This window comes from Myotis davidii, unplaced genomic scaffold (genome assembly GCF_000327345.1).
Source record: "Myotis davidii unplaced genomic scaffold, ASM32734v1 scaffold265, whole genome shotgun sequence".
In the NCBI taxonomy this organism is placed as follows: Eukaryota; Metazoa; Chordata; class Mammalia; order Chiroptera; family Vespertilionidae; genus Myotis; species Myotis davidii.
The window spans coordinates 1730755-1750759 of record NW_006296627.1 but is presented as its reverse complement, the minus strand read 5'-3'; the positions used below and the strand labels follow the sequence as shown (position 1 = coordinate 1750759).

At 39.6% G+C, this 20005-nt stretch overlaps 1 long non-coding RNA gene across 1 annotated transcript in view; it reads right to left on the bottom strand.

The window, feature by feature from the left end:
• LOC102766562 overlaps window positions 1–20005 on the bottom strand; it is a 46782-nt gene that overhangs the window by 22668 nt on the left and 4109 nt on the right. The window contains exon 2 of the long non-coding RNA XR_001515260.1: window positions 18878–18992. This is a non-coding gene — a long non-coding RNA (uncharacterized LOC102766562). The remainder of the gene's footprint in view (window positions 1–18877; window positions 18993–20005) is intronic.

Below are 20005 nucleotides of genomic sequence, written 5' to 3'. Positions count from 1 at the left end.
CTGCACAAATTTTTGTGCACCGGGCCTCTAGTAGTTAATAATAGTGTATTGGAAGTTGTTAGGAGAGTAGATCTTAAAAGTGCTCATCACACTCAAAAAGTGTAACTATGTGTAATGATGAAGGTTACTGTGGTAATCATTTCACAATCATGTTGTACACCTGAAACTAATATAATATTATAAGTCAATCATATTGCAATTTAAAAAAAAGAAATGTTGATGAGCTAAAAAAAAATGTGCATACGTTCCTCTCATCTTCAGAGGATCAACACTTTATCTTTCTGAAGGCCTAGTCATCAGCATGAGCCTGTTACTGCTAAACCTGAGCTGCCAATGACAATGGTGTAAATGCTTTTCAAAACAAAAACACCGGAGGCCTGTTATTCATTCATTTGTTTATTTATTAAACAAAAATGTACAAAGTATTATTATGTGCCAGGTACTGCTGCAGGCACTGAGGATATAGTAAGTAGTGTGTGTTGGGGTGGGGAGGATGGGGAGAACCTAAATCCCTGCTCTCAGGGAGCTTACTATCTTCCTCATGTTATTATGTCCCAAGACCACCCTGGGAACATCCGACCAAATTAGCCAGTTGTGCAAAAGAACCAGATTTGTGTGTACACATTATTGGTGCAATGGATTCACGCTATACCTTGATTCTAAAGCAGTGGTTCTCAACCTGTGGGTCGCGACTCCTTTGGGGGTCAAACGATCCTTTCACAGGGGTCGCCTAAGACCATCAGAAAACACATATATAATTACATATTGTTTTTATGATTAATCACTATGATTTCGTTATGTTCAATTTGTAACAATGAAAATACATCCTGCATATCAGATATTTACATGATGATTCATAACAGTAGCAAAATTACAGTTATGAAGTAGCAACGAAAATAATTTGATGGTTGGGGGTCACCACAACATGAGGAACTGTATTAAAGGGTCGCGGCATTAAGAAAGTTGAGAACCACTGTTCTAAAGGGTTCTTGTGTTTTTAAAGACATTAACTCCCACCCAAGATGTTACCTCACAAAAATGGAAATGGGGCCCTTGCTGGATGGCAACCATGAACTTTGTATGTATACATGCTTTTATATTGAATTGGTTACAACGAACGTGTATTAATTTTGTGACTAAATATAATTCCATCAAAGTTTTTAAAATGTGCTATCAGCTCCTCAATACAGGGGTTACCAAAAGTGGGTTTATAGCTGTGAGTACAATAAATACAGAGTTTATTCTTGTATTATTTTCCATACGAACAACTGTAAACCTACTTTTGCCCACCCCAGTATTCCTGAGTGACTGAAGCAAGACAGACACAAGTGAAGCCCAGAGAAAGACCCGGGGCTAGAGGAAGAGCCTCACTGCAATCCCTTCCCCAGTACTTAATGGAATAACAACATCGCTCTCTAGTATCTACAAAGCCAGGGGCAAAGCCAATACTATAAGTAAAGGCTCAGAAAGTCCTGGCTAAAAAACATACATCAATTTGGGGGTGGAGTTGGACCACAAAATGGCGAGTCTCCCAACTGCATCCTGACTTCTCAAACGTCCCAGTGATCAGTCCAGCCAGTCATGAGAATTCTCACTTAAAATTCCAAACCTGGAGAGAAGCAAACTGAGGCCATCCTAGTGTTTTTCTTCTTCACTGGGGAGCAGGGGAAGCAGCTGCAAACAGCTGTCTGAGAGCAGCAGAGGAAGGAGACAGGAGGCTGCCTCTGGCAAAGGGAGCTCCAGAGCTAGGTCGTGAGTGGACACAGAGAGGGTCGCTAGCCATCCACAGGAGATCCACTTCCCAACCCAGATGGTGTGAACTCTGGTACAGGACAACTAACAAAACGATGGGGGAGCAGAGCCTAAGCCAGGGTTCTCAACCTTCTGGCCCTTTAAATACAGTTCCTCATGTTGTGACCCAACCATAAAATTATTTTTGTTGCTACTTCATAACTGTAATGTTGCTACTGTTATGCATCGTAATGTAAATATCTGATATGCAGGATGGTCTTAGGCGACCCCTGTGAAAGGGTCATTCGACCGCCAAAGGGGTCATAACCCACAGGTTGAGAACCACTGGCCTAAGCTTATCTAACAAAGTCTGCCTCAGGGGAGTCCTCCCTGCCTCTTTGTTCTCAGGCTATAGAAAAATCTGCATGGCTCTTAAAGGGTAGGACCCTAAGGAAAAACAAATGATACTGTGAGATGATAGTCAAGACATCACTAACACTATAAGAATAAATAGATAGAAAATATAATGTGGATATATATGTGCAAGATAAAAAGAAATAATATACAGCATAAAATAAGTATATAAAACTAATATAATGGTATATGTCAATTATATCAATTTCAAAAAAAGAAATGGAATGGCACCAATGCAAGTATATATGAGACACACACATACATGCACACACACACACAGCATGCAAAAGACACACAAATAGCCAGCCAAGAAAATATAGCACAAGAACAAGAAGAAAAATCCTTCATCTGTGCATTTAAATTAAAATTAATTAAAAACATGGGTTCATAAGAGATGGAAAAAGAAATAGCAGATCTAAGGAAACAATGGATACCAAAACAATAGCATTAAAAAAAACACACAGATAAATAAAAATACAAAAGAACAGAATACACACAGCTAAAAATAAACTATATTTACAGAAGAAAGGATTCAAATAATCAGTTACCCAAACTGAAAAGACAAGGCATGTCAGGGAGAGCAAGCATATCACAGAGAAGCCAATAGACATGGAGGATAAAATAATAATAATAATAACAATAATAATAATAATGCAAATTCATCAGGTAAAACAGGAAAAAGTATGGAAAGACCTAACACAAGAAAATTTCCCTAAAAAAATAGCAACCTTTAAAATACGGCCTGTTATGTGTCAGACACTGTTCTACACACTTCACATATGTTATATCCGGTTATCTCAATGATTCTATGAGGTAGAGATAATTATTTACATTTCACAGGTAAATAAACTGAGGTCTACGGAAATTAAACAACTTGATAAGGTCTTACAGCTAATAATATTAAGCCAGGTAGAACCACATCTGAAAAGCACATGCTGGGTTCTAGAAAAACTGAATGTAAAACTCACAATGCAAAAACATAACATCAAGGATTTTAAAAAACAACTTTTAAAACATTCAGTCAGAAAATGTAAATCACCTACAATGGGAAATAATCATGCTGACAGGCTTCTTCACAATAATATTCAATGCCAGAAAGTATGGAGAAATAAACACATAGTTCTTTAGAAATAAAGTGTGACCCAGGAATAGTATGCTTATTCAAATGTAAAGGCAACATATTAAAGAACTCAATGAAACAGTACCAATGAATTATTCAGAAGAAAAAGTGTTTACAATGAAATCCAGCCAATTAAACAATAAATCAAAATAAAGAATTCAAGGAAAGAGAAGCTGTGGTTAAAAATATATGTATAATAAAAAAACACATATTTGACAATAGCTATGAGTTATGGGTACAGAAATAATACAAAACTTGATCATGTACAAATAATAATATAGCTAAATAACAATAACAAAATAATGTAAGTGATATAACAATAAAAATCAAAATAAGGGAGAAGTAGCGGGAGGAATAAAAAGAGTGCTTACATGGCAGGGAATAAATCAATACTGCCTAAAATTTTTAGGGTAAAAAATATGCCTACAACCTGGTAAGGTACTTCATAATCTCTTCTTAACATAGAAGGGATATTTTAAGAAATGACATTTCTCTTAATAAAGAAATGTTTTTTGAAGTTAATAATTCCTTCAATTTCTGTTTCTTCTCTTAGAGTTAAACAAAACAACATGTATTAGTTTTGTTTAAAAGTAGCAGTATGATCTCATTTTGTACATAATGATATCTTGAGTGTCTATCTCCATCCATCCATCTTCTTAACATAGAAGGGATATTTTAAGAAATGACATTTCTCTTAATAAAGAAATGTTTTTTGAAGTTAATAATTCCTTCAATTTCTGTTTCTTCTCTTAGAGTTAAACAAAACAACATGTATTAGTTTTGTTTAAAAGTAGCAGTATGATCTCATTTTGTACGTAATGGTATCTTGAGTGTCTATCTCCATCCATCCACCATCCATCCATCCATCCACTGTTCTATTCTTCTGTGCTTATGAAATTTTTTAAATCACAAATTATTTTTTTTAAGTTTAAGCTCTCTTCAAAAGCAAAAACAAATGATTTTTTGGTAAAGAAATAAGTTATAATCAGGTTTGGAATGCTGGATGGGGTGTTTAAAGTCTTCTCTGAGTCAATGCAGGTGAGAGGGTGGGTGAGTAAGGGATGTTGTTTTTAACTAGCATTTTGTTAGGTTGTATTTTTTTTTATGAATCTTATTTAATACTGTCCATTAGCTGTCATGCCTGATCAGAAAAACGCTTTAATTTTTAAAGTGTAGAACAGGACTCAGTTTTTATTTTTATTATTTTTGTGAGAAATGTAAATGCAGAATTGGAGAAAATAACATGGGCATGTTGCCTGATGTCAGGCTTAGTATTTTATTTTGTTTTTTTGAAATATCCAAAGCAGACATGAGGTAAGGAATATGCACACCCAGAATAACTCTCCGGGCCACAAAATCCATCTGGGGTGCTGACCGCCTCTGGACACTGTTTGAAATGGGCATGGTGGTGGAGCAGGCCTCATCAGTTAAGTGGAGAATGGGGAAGCAAAGGTTTTCTCTCCAACCGTTAAAGTGGGTTTTTGTTTGGGATGGGTTTCCCTCCTCCCCCTGTGGATTTTTATTTTTTAAATCTTAAATGTTATGCTGGCCGCAGGCACAACAGGCAATGAGCAGGTGAAGAGCCGATGGAAAGGTGTGCAAAAACTCCTGTATTTCCTAATGGGCTTCTGAATGTGTCCTGTGGTCCATCGAGAAGGCCGGAGAAGGGCGCAAGGAGATGCTGCACCAGCTACTGCAGCCTGAAGACAAAGTTGGTGTCTCTTTGGGCTTTAAAACTATCCCTATGCAGCTTACTTTATTTTTGTTTAATCAAATAAACAAACGTGTTGTCCATGTGAAAAAATAAAATCTCTTCTTCTGTTATATGGTAAAAAGCAAACAGAAAAGGAAAAAGATGAAGTACTCAGGGACACATAGGCTGCTGTGATCTGAGCCAACATTCATCCCACTCTGGTATTCTGATTTCCTATTAAGAATTTAAGCAGTGCATAAAGGCATCGAAAAGAAAGCTTTTAGAAAATCACACTAAGTCCCACTATCTAGAAATAGCCATCATTACCATTAAGCAAACAGCCTTACAAGTAATTTTTATCCAGATATCCACATATGAAAATTAGTGGATAGATGTATAGGTGAGCAAAGAAATAATATAAAAATAAAAGATTATATGTGCTATTTACTAACAAAAAATCCATTTAATTCATAAACCATGATATTATCTAAAGTGATATTAGAAATCAGACCCATATACCTCCTAGATAACTATACCACCTGTACACACACACACACACACACACACACACACACACACACACGGACGGCCTACTCGCCTACATTGTTCTGAGGTCTGTCTGAGTGTTGTCTGCACACCTAGAAGGGGTTACCCTTGCCTAAGTTGTCACACCTCACCCTGAAGGCATAGTACATGGACATCAGAGCAGAGACCTGAGATGTATGTATGAGAAAAGTTTCAAAAGGAAGGCAGTTCCCATGGCCTGGTAGCTCAGTTGGTTGGAGCATCATCCTGATCGCCCAGGTTATGTCAGAGCACATATAAGGAACAACCACTGAATGCATAAATAAGTGGAACAACAAATCAGTCTCTCTCTCTCTCTCTCTCTCTTGCTCTCACTCTCGCTCTCTGTTTCTCAAATCCATAAATTTAAAACATTCAAGAGGAAGGGTTGTTAAAGCCAAGAGTACTGGGAGGAAAGGGCTTGGGGACAATGATGTGAGTACTAAGGAGCAGCAGAAGAAAATAGGTGGGCACAGGGTGCAAGAAGGGAAGAGAGCTGCAGGGGTGGGGGGTGAACTAGAATAAAGATCTGGTTCCCACAGAAAAGACACTTTTCCAAATGGCATGGGCTGGCATGAGCAGAAAAGGGGATGCGAACCGAGCGAATCAACTTCACAGAGACCAGGTTTCGAGGGAAAAAGAGCCCAGCTCAAGAAACCGATCCTCTTTTAGAGGGAGGATACTGAGGGAGGAGGTGACGCCTAATCTGCAGACGCAGTTCAAAAGCAACATCAGTGACCCCGGAGCATCCTATATAATAAGAGCCCAGCGACCATAATGGCATAATGATCAGAACGACTGCTCAACCAGTCACTATGAGATGCACTGACCACCTCTCAGTCCCTTCCCACCCACCCCTCCACCCCTGCCCACAGGCTCCGATCGCCCGATGGTGAACCGGCGAGTGACGGTGGGGTAGGACTAGGGACTGGCGAGGGGAACCGGGTGGGTGGTGATGGTGGGGCAGGACTGGGGACTGGCAAGTGGGCCTAAGATGGCTCTGATCACGGGCTAGGCCTAGAGATCCTCCCCACGCATGCGCTGGGCCTCTAGTATAACATAAAACTCTGGGTGAAGATACTGGCTATTTAGACATGGTCCTCTCACCCACGTTCATGAACCCTTTCCTCCCAGGAGGGATACACACACAGAGAAGGATGCCCAGTAACTTGGCTGCTTCTTGGAGCGCGTTGACTGGTACTAGAAGCCCTGAATTCTACAGGGAAGCCTAACTAAGGCCCATGTAACTACTCAGACCACCAGGCTCTTAATCACATTAATGGTGACACTCTAATTGAGTTTCTATCAAGCACCATCACAATGTCTTGTCTTCATTTGAAGCAACACCAAAAAATCAGGTCTTCCCTAATGATCAGAACTAATTTGAGCAGACTTGGTTTCCATTTTCTTGCTCTTCCCAACCACTCTCAACTACAGATCAACCCCTAGCCGAAAGCATTCAGTGGCTCTGTAATACCTTTAAAATTTAGTACAATGTCCTTTGCATTCAACTTCCTCTACAATCTGACCCCTATCTTTGTAGTTTTCTTTTCCTCTTCATCATTGCCATCACTCAGTGATCTAAAAGATTATCTGACATTTCCAGATCACACCATGCAACCACCACTCCAGACCTTTATTATGACGTTCCCCCTGCCAGACATGCCTTTACTCATGATCTTTCAATCAAAATCCTACTCATCTTACCAGGCACATGGCTCCCATGCTCCCTACCCCCCTGAACTCCCATCAGAATTAGCCTCCCTTCCTGTCGGTGCCATAGCAATTTGTTTTGACCTTACTTGGACTTCATTCATTTTTGCCTTGTATTAGACGCTGTTTAATCTGTCTTGATTGACATCTGGCCTTATAGGTGGGAAGCGAATGAACGTTTATTGAACATCTACTGTGGGTGCCATGCACTTTCAAGGCCATCATCTCATGTATCCTGTTGCTAACGTGCAGTAGCGTGCTCACACATTTCAGGTGTTCATAAATGCTGGTTGTGTTACTCTACAAAAAGATCACTATGTCTCCGTTAGGGGACTTGGAAGAACTGAGAAAAAGGGTGGGACTAATCAACTCTGTTGGATGGCCTGGAGCAGGGGTGGGGAACCTTTTTCTGCCAAGGGCCATTTGGATATTTATGACATCATCCAGGGGTCATACGAAATTTTCAACTTAAAAATTAGCCTGCTATATTTGGTCAAACATTTAATTAAGTCACCCCGAATGCCTTGGCAGGGCCAGGCCAAATGATTTTGCGGGCCTTATATGGCCCGTGGGGCGGACATTCCGCACTCCTGGCCTAGAGAAAGGGTGACAAATATTTAGTCTTTGATAAGTTTGTGTTAGAAAAATGCCCTAGCCAGAAAAGAACATCTTTTTTCCCCCCCTTATGCTTATTTTTCTTTGCCTCGCCTAGGAACTCTGAAAATCTCATCTCTATTCTGCCCAGAACCAGACCTCATCAGACTCATGGTTCTAATTCCATCACTAATTGTCTGTGGACTTTAACCAGAATGGTACCCCTCACTCTGTCTCAGTTTTAACTTGTACTATAAAATGGGGAGTTTGGGGAATTTGGGCTGCATGATCTCAAGGGTCCTTCAGTTCCATAAAATCCTAAAATTCAGTGTTGAATAAGCCTATACTGAATGCTTTGGAAATTGACTTATTCTTCAGGCCAATCTGTAAACACCAAAAAATAAATGGGACATTATGTAGAGAGGGCAATAGATCTGTGAATGTTTTCTCTGTGGTGCATCTGGGAGACAGTGGGAAAGCTATCAATCCATAAAAGTATATTTTCAAGGAATTTTAAAATTTATCCAAATGGATACCTAAATGGGAAAAACATCGCTTGGATACTCCCCACGAGGGGTTACCTTTGCTGTTGTCATTGTTACTGGGAAACCAATAAGGGTTCATTTTAAATACGTTAATCTTACAATGAAGAATCTCATTAAAAAAAAAAAAATCCACAGACCAATAGAGTTCAATAAACAACGTTAACAAGTAAGTTCTCTTCATTTACATCTAACATCTGACTAATCATCCAGAAGGAGCGTGTTGACTACATGCATAAGTAAATCAACAGTGTTTGCCTCAACGTCTGCAGGGGCAGAGGAAGAAGGTAACAATTGATTTTTGTCAGATAATCAATGAAAGCACCTCACTCACTGCTTAATAACCAGTTGATCTGAATTCAACTATTGTTTTCAAAACCATCAACTAGACTGGACTATACACCTCCCCTCAGGCAGGGTGAAAAGATGCAGTTTATAGATAAAGCCTGTGCATATACGAAAAGCAACATAACCTTTGAGAACGTTTGGCTTGATTTTGGTGGGGCCTACCATGGATCTCTGCCTCCCAGGGGTACCCGAAATCCTTTGTCCCCTCCCCTGTCAGCGAAAGCCACTAATAAACAGGCTCTTTGGCTGCTAGGGTCAGGGTCAAACTCACACCTTTGTTTATATCAAATATTTACTTTGTGCAGTTCTGATATTCCCACTACGATTGTTTTACCCAGGGCTGTATAATAATGGATCTCAAATGTAGAAATGCCATAGTGGTCCCAATAAAAATGTCCCTGATTATAGAAAGACTACTCATTTGCTGTAAGTAAAAGCTATTTATTCTGCAGGGGGGAAAAAAGTAAAGAAAAAAAAGGAGACCAAGAAATTTTTTTTTTTTGATTGGGTACTTTTGGGGACAGTGGGGCTGGTATGATGTGAAATTCTGAAGAAGAAAAAAAATATCCAGAAAGAAAAGGGAAAAGAGAAACAAGGACTAATGTATATTCCCCAGTATAATATATTTTTAGTGAAAACAGGGGAGATGCAGGGACCTTCTGGCTAAATACAGTCAGTTCTTCAGCTCTGAGAAGGCCAAACCAAGCCAGTCTACAAAGAGGGGCACAGTTTAGAGACCAAGGCTGTGAAATCAACACAATATTTTTAAAAGGGAAAAGAAAACCAAATCAGTTAATAGAATTTGGGGCAAAAAAAAAAAAATCAATGAAATATTTTTAAGATCAATTTCCTCATACATTTTCGTATCCTTTTTTAAAAGTTTTTTCCCACTATAATGAATGCCTTTCAAAAGTATTTTATTTACTGCAGATTTCCCCCCAAAACAACATTCCCCCCAAATCTATATTTTCAATATATTAATAAAATAGGTTCAACCTTCTTGTTTGGTTTTGTATATATTGCTAGCATTTTTTCCCCCTGAAAGTTCCTTTCCTCAAGTTGTATTTTTTTTTAATTCAGGGTATTTAAAAATGATTACTACTTTATCAGGGATTGTATCATTATGGAATAATTAAGATTTAAAAATTTTGACTATCTTTATGATTCAGAAATCCCTTAATCCAATTATCAGGGTAAAGGAGAAACTGACCTTTCTCCCTTTCAATACTGATTCTAGCTTGGAAAAAAAGAAATCTCTTTCAGAGAATACTGATTTCTATATTTACCAAAATATAATGGGCAAATTTAACAGCAGTGAAGTTTTAAATAAGCTTGACATATCAATTTACAAAATACCTCTTGTGTACAAATTTTGAGTTTATGTATATGTGCTCCTGCAGACTGGCACAGAGAAAAATGTCATTTGATATTTATATTATATGTTTAAATCTACCTCAAATAGTCCTCTAAATTTAATTTCCTGGGGTCAGGATTTTTTCTTTACTTTTTTCTTTTTCCCTTTTTATTTCTTTAATTATCCTACTATATACATATTATTTTCTTTTTGCTCATTAGCAATGTTTTAATGACAAAGTAATAATGACAGTATAGTAACAAGGAGGTTCGAATTATATTACCTATTGCTTTCCTGCTAAAGATCTCAAGGTAGCTTACAAAGAGAAAATGAAATCAGTGCTCTTTTTCTTTTCACAGGATTTAGAAATTTGACAATTGTCATTTTTTTTTACATGATTCTGATGCTAAAGCATTCCAGACAGTGCCTTGTCTATATCATTATTGGGATTTCCCTATATTCAAGGATGGAGATTAAGATTTTTTTGAAAGATGTCTGGTTTGGGAGTCAGGCACTGATAACTGCACAGGTCCATGTCAGTCTTTTTAAGGAGACAAAAGGGTGCTAGGTTTATTTCAGACTTGAGAGTAACCTACTTTTGAAAACAAAACAAAACACTACCCTATGTCAAAAATAATGTCAATATTTAGCTTATTTATGTGGTAGACTCCACTTTAATTTTAAATGAAACTCAGAATAATTCATATCTTCTAGCATACTAGTCAGCCAGCATGACTATGTCTTAACATTAGGATACCTTCAGATACAAATGGTTAACTTCTACCTCCTAGGTGAGAAGCGTGCATATGTGCATGTGTGCACAAAAAGATAACCATAATGAAATTACCAACATGTGGACGGATGTCCAGTATGCAACTTCAGGGTTTTGATGACATCACTCAGCTAAGGTGTTAGAATAAACTCCCTTTCGCTCTCTTTACCCTGTCCCCTCCTAGTCCCTTTCTAACTAGTGTCATAGTTCTCCCTCATCCTTTCAGGATCTTTTAAGATCACAGCCTCCCTTCCCTACTTTCAATAAATATATATTAGCCTCCAAGAGCACATGACATCAAAAATATAATTCTGACCCCCTTGAAGAGAAAGGAGAATTCACAAGCATCAACCTCCCTTTCTAAATACCATAAAAACCTCCATTTAATGTAAGATAGCTCTATAAACCTCCCCCCTCCCCTATAAGGTTGCATATTAGCAGGCAGCAGGAAGAATGAAAAAACTTGTATATATGGACATCTATCTTAATCACCTCATGTTTCATATTCTCTTTTCTATGGCAGACATAGTACATTTAAATGCAACAGGTTGGTGGGCATGATGCAAGGTATGAGAAACAACGATTTGTGAAATCTTGAAAAAATATAATTTAGAGCAATTCTGTAACCTGGGTTTTCATATTTTTTTGGATATATGATTTTTTGAATTATAATAATTCCTGGGGATTTCCCTAAATTCCATTTCATTATTCTCTAATATGACTCCTGAAGCAACTGTCAGAACCTACTACTTTAACTTATTTAAGGTTCTCCTACACTGAAAACAACACAACAAAAATACTTTTTGCCAAAAAGCAAACAGTAAATAAATAACAGTTCCTATTAATGTATGTATAATTAACTTTTTATAAGTATGACTACTAAAAATAAAACAATCTATTTTGATGTGTTATAATAACGTCTAAAAATTTATAATTCTTGCAGCATATACAGAAAGAAAAGAGATAGGAAATGAGCTGAGTACTAAAACATAAACTCCTAAAATTTATATTAGTAAAAAAAAAAGTGCTCTTCGTTTAAAATTGTATCTGGAAAGATATTTTGACTAAAAATTATATTTATAACTACATTATTTTCAAATTAAGAAAGGAATTATGAATAGTAGAAGAAAGCAGCATATCTCCCAAAAATAACCATATTAATGAAATTACATATCTCTGTAGGAAGTTGTATTTATTTTGTGCCACATAAACATTAATATTTTATATTAATAAACAAAATATCTTAGCTATTGAACTTTGGTTAACTGATAATATTTACTGGGATAAATTATCTTTAGTGTTGTAGACGCTACAGAAAACAAACAAAAGAAGAAACAAAATTTCATGTTAAATCTCAGAGTAGCTAAGGGGTAGTTCACTGAGAAAGAAGATTTTCAATCATAAAAAAATGTATAGTTTATTTTGAAAGGTTCTCCCTTAAAAAAAATAAAAAGATTTCCCTTTGCTCAGAATTCTAAATCATCATGAAAATTAAATTCAAAAGTAAAAGCTCATCCTAAAAGAAGAAGCTTATATCTGTATTTTTAAAGTATTTGTTTGTTATTTAAGGAGATATCAACTGTTTTCATGATTGCTTTGTATTGAAATGCAAATATTTCTTATGAAACAGGGTTTTTTGTTATTTTTCTGGATAAACTTCCTAAAAGGGAAATATCTATGAATTGGAGGTTTTATACGTCTGCAAATACATAAAATACTAGATTAGTGTTACTGACTAAAATGTTTTTTTTCCTTAATATTTTCATTTTAATTCTTTGACATGTTCATTAGCAAAATTTAACTCTGGAAGCTATCAATAAAAAAATTTTCTTTCTTTTTGAAATTGTATTATAAATGACAGCTTCTGTGCTCCCTTAAGCATATACATATATGTTAAAATTTAAAAAGACAGTTAGGCATAAGGAAATTCACTAAGGGGAAACTGTCGTCCTCTTTTATGTAAATATTACTTCATTAAACGTGGTGTTAATGCCCAGAAGGTGGAAATCTAAAGGATAAAGTTTGGAGGTTATATCTGATTCACTCTTCCTTTTTAATTAATTTATAGGCTGCCCATTTGCTCATTGCCCTTCAATCGGCTGAGAAAGAAAAGAATTTTCTGGACAATTCACTTTGGTTCATAGAACCCCCACCTCTAGCAAGTAGGTTTTATGCTCTTTTTCTTATCCCCAACCCAGTGCTCTTGCCACAAATTCAAAAAAAAAAATGTATTTGATTTTTTTTTCTACTAATCTAAGATCTGGCCTTAAAGACAATTTGACCCTGGGCTTTTGACTCCCTTACAGGGTTAATTTGCTTGTTGAGATATTAAGGGATCAATGCAGTATATGTAAATAATTACAGTTTGAAGGACCAGCCCTGAGCAAACTCCCTCATGTTCTCACTACGTATTTGTTCAGCTCCAGACCAGTTCTCTGACCAATTCATAACATCTGGAAAATCGTGGTATGATCCAGACACTCCTTGATTTTAGATTCATCTTTGACCTTCTGACTCCTCGTGACTTAACCCTTCTGCTTCCTTATTCCTATTTTCAACTCTCCCAACTCATCCAGGGCTATCTCTAGTCCTGGGTCTGTAGGGACCTGTCTTACTAATAACAGTTCATATCAGTGAGTCCATTCTACATATCGGAAGCAGTTTACTGACATCTCATTTCATCTTCCCAACAGCCTTATGAAACAGGTCCTTGAATATCCCCATTTTACAGGTGAGGAGACTGATTCAGAGAAAGAATTTGCTCAAGGGTAAGCAGCTGAAAAGAGCAGGACTGGGGAGTAAAACGAGGTCTCACTGGCTTTCTCAGCCATTAGGTGTTCCTGCTTCCTCAAATTGTGCCGCTTTTATCCCCCCCTTAAAAGGCTACAAAGAAGAGATAGCAAAGGGCCACTTTATAGATTGCATTTGAAATGTTCTTGAGCTTCCTATTGTGTGTTTTTTTAAATTATTGTTTTAAAGAAAGAGAAGTCACTGAATAGAAGCAACGGATAGGCTCTGGATTAAAAAGTCTGTGCAGAAGGCTCCAGTCTCAATAAAAATTAAATAAAATAAATAAACAAAAACAGAAAACCATATTTTCCTTTCCCTTTAAAATGTCTTTGAACGTGCTAGACAGGTTCGAGGGTACAAGTGTGGCCCTGGCTCTTTTTTTCCTAGTGCTACCCAGAAAACATAGAGACCACATCAGATTCTGCCCATGACCACCCCTGCAATTTGCAGCCAAGACAAAAGAAATGCCTGATAGGACAAGTTAAGGGCATCAAAGAGAAGAGAGTTAAGATTGTTTTGGGGAGGGTAAGAGAAGACAAAAAGATTGATAAGCCCGTGCATGAAAAATGAATTGAAAAAGGAAAAAACAAAGGTAAAATATGGGTGGGGCAAAAGTAGGTTTACAATTGTTTATATGGAAAATAATACAATCATTAATAAATAATAATACAAGAATAAAGTCTGTATTTCACATACTCACAATGTAAACCTACTTTTGCCCCTCCCTGGATGTAGGAAAAGGAAAAAGAAAATATCATTTATGACAGCAAATAGTGTTATCTATTCTTGCCCTTCTATTTTTCCTTTATTCTCTCCTTGGAAGGAGTCACTTAAGCTCTGAACATTTAGGATATAAGCTGAAAGTAAAAAGTAAATGGCAAGTATCCTAGGCGTACTGCTTTTTCCCCCTAATCAAAACTTAAAAAAAAAAAAGTATAGAGTGATTTGCAAAAACAATTGTGATTAAATTCAACAGATTTTTAAAGTAACTTAAAAGAAAGGAATTACAGGGAAATAAAACTACAAAGAGATCATCTTTGTGTAGGGATGCATAAAGGAGAGAAAAAGATTTTCCCCTCAGCTCTTCTGATTTGCTCTAGCCGGGTAATCCTGGGTACTGGCAGACTACGGAGCAAATGGACAGATGCTTCCAGGGAGCAAATGGACAGATGCTTCCAGAAAAGATTATCTTTTATCTGTCATGCAGGGAATAACTCTGGCCCTATGACTGTTGATTCTGTGATCTAAACCTTGTATAAACCTTGCTATAAGTATCAAGCAGGAAAAAAAGCACACTAGTAATAATAATAATAATAATAATAATAGTGATGATAATGACAATAACTAACATTTATGAGCACTGATGAGGCATAAAGCACTATCTATGTATAATCTCACTTAATCCTCACCAGAACCTTATGGTTGCTGTCATTATCCCCATTTTACAGAGGAGGAAATTGAGGAAACAAAGAACCAGTTGTACTTGGATGGATTTTCTATACTTGAGGCTCAGCAGCAGCAATCTGCTGCTTTCCTGCTTCAGTAGGAATACACACACTTCACCCTGTCCTCCCACCATCTACTACAAAATCTTTGCAAATGCAGATCCTAATCTGGGCCTTTCACTTCCAGGGTAACCCCCCAGCTATGACTTCCACTGGCAGTGCACCCTGGGAGTGCGGAATACGAGCATCTAGCTCCCCCTGAAAATAAAGTTTATGTCCGTATGGATCCTTGCTATAGTCAGTAAATGCCCTTTGCCCTGACAGAGGCCTTTCGCGTTGCCAGGAGGAACTCTGAGGGCCCTGCAGGAAAGGAAGAGCCTCTGAAAGGCTGGGAACTAGGAAGACACCTTTGCACAGTGACCTCTCCATATCCATTTGGGGCTTAACGACTTCCAACTTCTCCTTCACCGACGTGCCTGCCAGAAAGCCCCTTGCTGTGCTGTGTAGAAGCAGTCTGGACCAGTCAACCAGACTAACAATCCAACAAACGCACCATTCCTTTCCTTCTCAAGGAATCCCCATCCCATCTAGCTGTGAGTTCCCCTGGACTTTGCCAAGAACACGCAGAACCAGGCTGGCTTGGTCATTAAAATTTCTCATCTGCTTCTGTCCCTCAGCTCGAGGCCCACCTTGCCGTTCAGTTACTCGTTTTCTGTTCAACATTTATTCTAGCCATTTGCTAAGTATGAACTAAGTTTTAAGTATTTGTTCTCAAAAGGCGGGGGGGGCGGGGGCGGGCGCAAAATGCTTGATGAAAATGCAACAGAATGCTACTAGGAAAGAAAAAAAAAAGGAACAGCTAGAAATCAAGATTTGAAGATGCAACCTAAGCTTCAAACTTTAATATTGTAAAATACAGGCCTTAGGGATTAACTAGATCAGCGGTTCTCAACCTGTGGGTCGCGACCCCTTTAGGAATCGAACGACCCTCTCACAGGGGTTGCCTAAGACCATCGGAAAACACACATATTACATATTGTTTATGTGATTAATCACTATGCTTTAATTATGTTCAATTTGTAACATTGAAATTGGTGGTCACCACAACGTGAGGAACTAACTGTATTAAAGGGTCGCGGCATTGGGAAGGTTGAGAACCACTGAACTAGATGAAAAAATGTTAAATTGGGGTTCGTGGAGCCTAAGAAAGTCATTAACTCCCTGAATAGTATGTAAAATATCTGTGGGGTTTTTTTTCTTGTTTTGCTGTTCTGGGAAGAAGGTCTATAGTTTCATTAGGTTATCAAAGGGAAAAAAATTTACTTATACCTCCAATGCCTAAAATAAGGCCCGATATACAGTAGGGTCTCAATAAATTTTTTTTTTTAAAAAAAACATTCAATGTTTGTTGAATAAATGGATGGTTGAAGGGTCTGAGCTCTAACGCATCTAATTTTATAGATGGAGAAATTGAGTCCTAGAAAGGATATAACTGCTTCTTCAGGGTCATGAGCCTAAGTAGTCAGGACCAGTAGGATTAGCTGTTTTAACTCTTTCCACTGCCAGTTGGTGTTTTTTTGCCTTTTAACTTAATCGTATCTTTCACTCCATTTCATTTTCTTTTTCCCAACCCATTTCTTTTTAAGCAGAAAAAACGCATCTTATTTCCTAGTTGGAAGTTGCCAGCTAGTGCATATCCCAAAGGGGAGGTGGGGGAGTGAACAGCAGGAGGGTCTATGGAAAAGGCCACCAGGATAATTTGTTTGTGATAGCACACACAGCACGGCTACATTCCTATGTGCTGAGGACGTGATTAATATGGCATCGAAATGGCTGTGGTTGATGGAAATATGTAAAGCTAAAATAAGTGAAGTTAGATCTAGGGGGTGGCAGTCAATCGTAAGCTTAAAATTGGCCAGCCCAAGCAGCTTTCCCATGAGCAGGCCTGCTTGGTTGAAAGCTCCTTTTGAGGGCCTTCGTTGCTTGTAAAGTAATTAGGAAGTCCTGGAGAATTCAAAGCAGGCCTTCCCTCCCCTCCAAACAGTTCACAATCAAACCCAGCAGACAAGAAAGGCGAGACTCAAACTGCCACCCAGAGGAGAGGGCTAGGGAGAGGGCCTAGTCCTCAGAGAGCTGCTCCTAGGAGAGGTTTTGAAAGAGAGCAAGGGACGCATCCTGTGACACAGCAAATTTCTTGTGCTAACAACTCCCTCGGCAAACTGAGGCCAACAGGAAGACTCTGAGGTCTAGGACATGTCAGAAGCAAGGGAGGAGAGCTCTTCTTAACCTAGTGATACCCCCAGAATGCTAATTACTTGCAGAAGATCCTTTCAGTAACCCCCCCCCCCCATCGTAAATGCAAGTCATTTTGGAAGGGAATCTGTTACCACACTCTGGGTTGTGTTTATGGATTACCTGTATTATTTGGTAGTGGTAGAAAATGTTTAATGAGGAAGAAAGAGCCCCCCAGCTGTGTGACCTTGATGGAATCACTTAACCTCTCTGAACCTCTGTTGTTTGATTTGTAAAACAAAGGTTTCAATTTAGATAGCATCAGAAGCACTTTTCAGCTTTGGCATACTACATATTATATCTAAGTTTGAGGTTTAACCCATTGGCAGATTTTTCAAACATGATCAGAAGAGGTTACCCTTCCGCTAGAACAAAACAAAACAAAACACAAAAGTCCCCCCCCCCATATTATTTTCTTAGATTTCTCTTGCAATTGAGATAGCAATTAAAGGGGAGAGGGAGGAATGTTAATTTATTGGAATGAACAGCAGCCCTATTGCTCTAAGATGATGAAAACTTCAGAATCTTATGCTCAAAGGGGAGGTTTTTTAAAAGATAGGCTCAGCCAATGATTTGAAGACCTTACCTCCACTTTCTATGGTGGGATTATGGAGGATTCAAGCCAATTTATTTATTATTTGAGTTCCACTCTCAAAATGTAGACATTTTACAAAATCTACGCAGCAGTCATTTCATTAATAGAGCAAATAGGCCTGTTTTGTGATGATCTGGGGGCCTTCCATGCCACGTGCCTCAAGTTTCCCTCAAAGATTGCTAATAGCTTCCTGCATTTTGCTCACATAACATCCAAGGATTAGCCAGGTAGCTTAGTTTCTCCCTTCCTCATAAATCTAACAACCCTGGGGTTTCAAAACTCCCCGCCAAGCTTCGGACTACCTTCCCCAACAAGAATCTAATATGACACTGAAGCTCAGAAAGGCAGCTAAACAAAAGCTCTGTAGCAAAGGACTTTGCAGGTTAAGAGAAAAAGTAAATGTATTTCGAGTTTAATGTGTTCCCCTTCAAAAAAAAATCCATAACCTAAAACTTCTATCTCTCCTATGCTGAACTTCAGTTAAGGAGACATAACTCAAAGATTCAGTTTCCTTGGGGAAACTGAACTCAGCAAATGACCCAACTCTGCACCTCTCCTGGGCCCCTGAGAGGCCTGAAATAGCCCCAAAAGTGGGGAGTGGAGAGCAAACTGTGAGCCCCACTGAGTGAGGCCTGCCCCACTTCGTAATGGGGACTTGGGAGCCTCCAAACACAAAGGCCCAACTCCCGATGGGGATAAGACAGGAAGGGGGCCTGACTCCGGGGGTGCTGTGTCTTTCCTTATGTCACCTATGATGGGTGCCTTCCTTGCCAAAGATTACGCCATTGAGGATGGTGCTCACTGTTGGATCCCTGGCTTCCCTGCGTCTCATCGCCAAGTGGGGAGTGTGTGTGGAGGCCCTTGGGCCTGCCTAGGCCAAGGGGCGGTGGGCCGAGGTATCTGTACTCACCTGGGACTCCAGAGCTCCCTTGACTGGACCCTTCAGCTCCTGCGACCTCTGAGACGCCCTCCTCCGGTGGCCACCCCTCATGCAGACCTCCAGGTGTCAGGACAGGTTTGAGCACCTGAAAGGACAAATAGATGGGTAAGGTTACTCTGCTGGCTCAGAAGAGAAGGGAGAGATTGGGAGCAGGGTCAGTTTGTAGGACATTAAGGGGAGGGGAGGGGAAGGGGAGGGGAAGGGCAAAAAGGCACACCTGGGCCACGGGCTACAAGGCAGGGATGCTGCTGCAGGAGAGCCTTTCAGAGGTGCCCACAGGTCTCCCAGTTTGAGAAGCGTCTGGGACAGAGAAGGGGGTCCTGGTCTGAGATCGAAGCAAGTGGGCCCAGGACCTTTGACTCCATCCCTTCCTTGGTCTCCAGCCTAAGGCAGGGAAGGCAGAGGGACTCAGAGCGGCCACAGGGCTTGGAATGAGGGGAGAAGGGGAGAAAAGGCACAAGGGAGGAACGCTGGGTAGGCAAGGACACCCAGAGGGAGCAGCCAAAAGTGGGCCTGAGGGGGCACCATGCAGTAGCCCCCAGCCGGGTGCAGCCACTAGAGGGCAGGTGGCAGGGAGGGGGCTCTGTGGAGCCCTCACCCCTTCCTTACTCCAGAGGCAGTCTGGTTTTCTCACACAGGCAAAACCTAAGCTAGTTGACTGGGCTGGGACGACCAAGTTGCCCAGCAGCTTCCTGGACATTTTCCACTGGGGCGAGAGGGGGGGGTGAGGGGGGGAGAAGCAGACTGAGGTGGGGAAGGGTCTCCCTTCTCTATAGGGCTCTAGGGATTGGCATCAGGTGCAAATGCTTGGAAGTTTCCATCAGGCCCTTGATGAACTAAGTGACAGCGTGGCTTTTTTCAAAAGGGGTGCATTAGCAGTTTGAGGGTTCAAAGAAACGCCCCCCCCCTCTTTGCCGACCTTCCCCAGCGAAGGCAAAATGGGGAGAAAGGGCTTGATCAGCTCCCACTGGCCCCAGGCTGACGCAACCGCCCTGACGAGGGAGGGAAAGGCGCACAAAAAGCCACAGGTTTTCACTCATCGTGAAGGGGAAGGGGAGAGGGTCTTGGCCTGGGGTCCCACCCGGAGTGAGACACCCC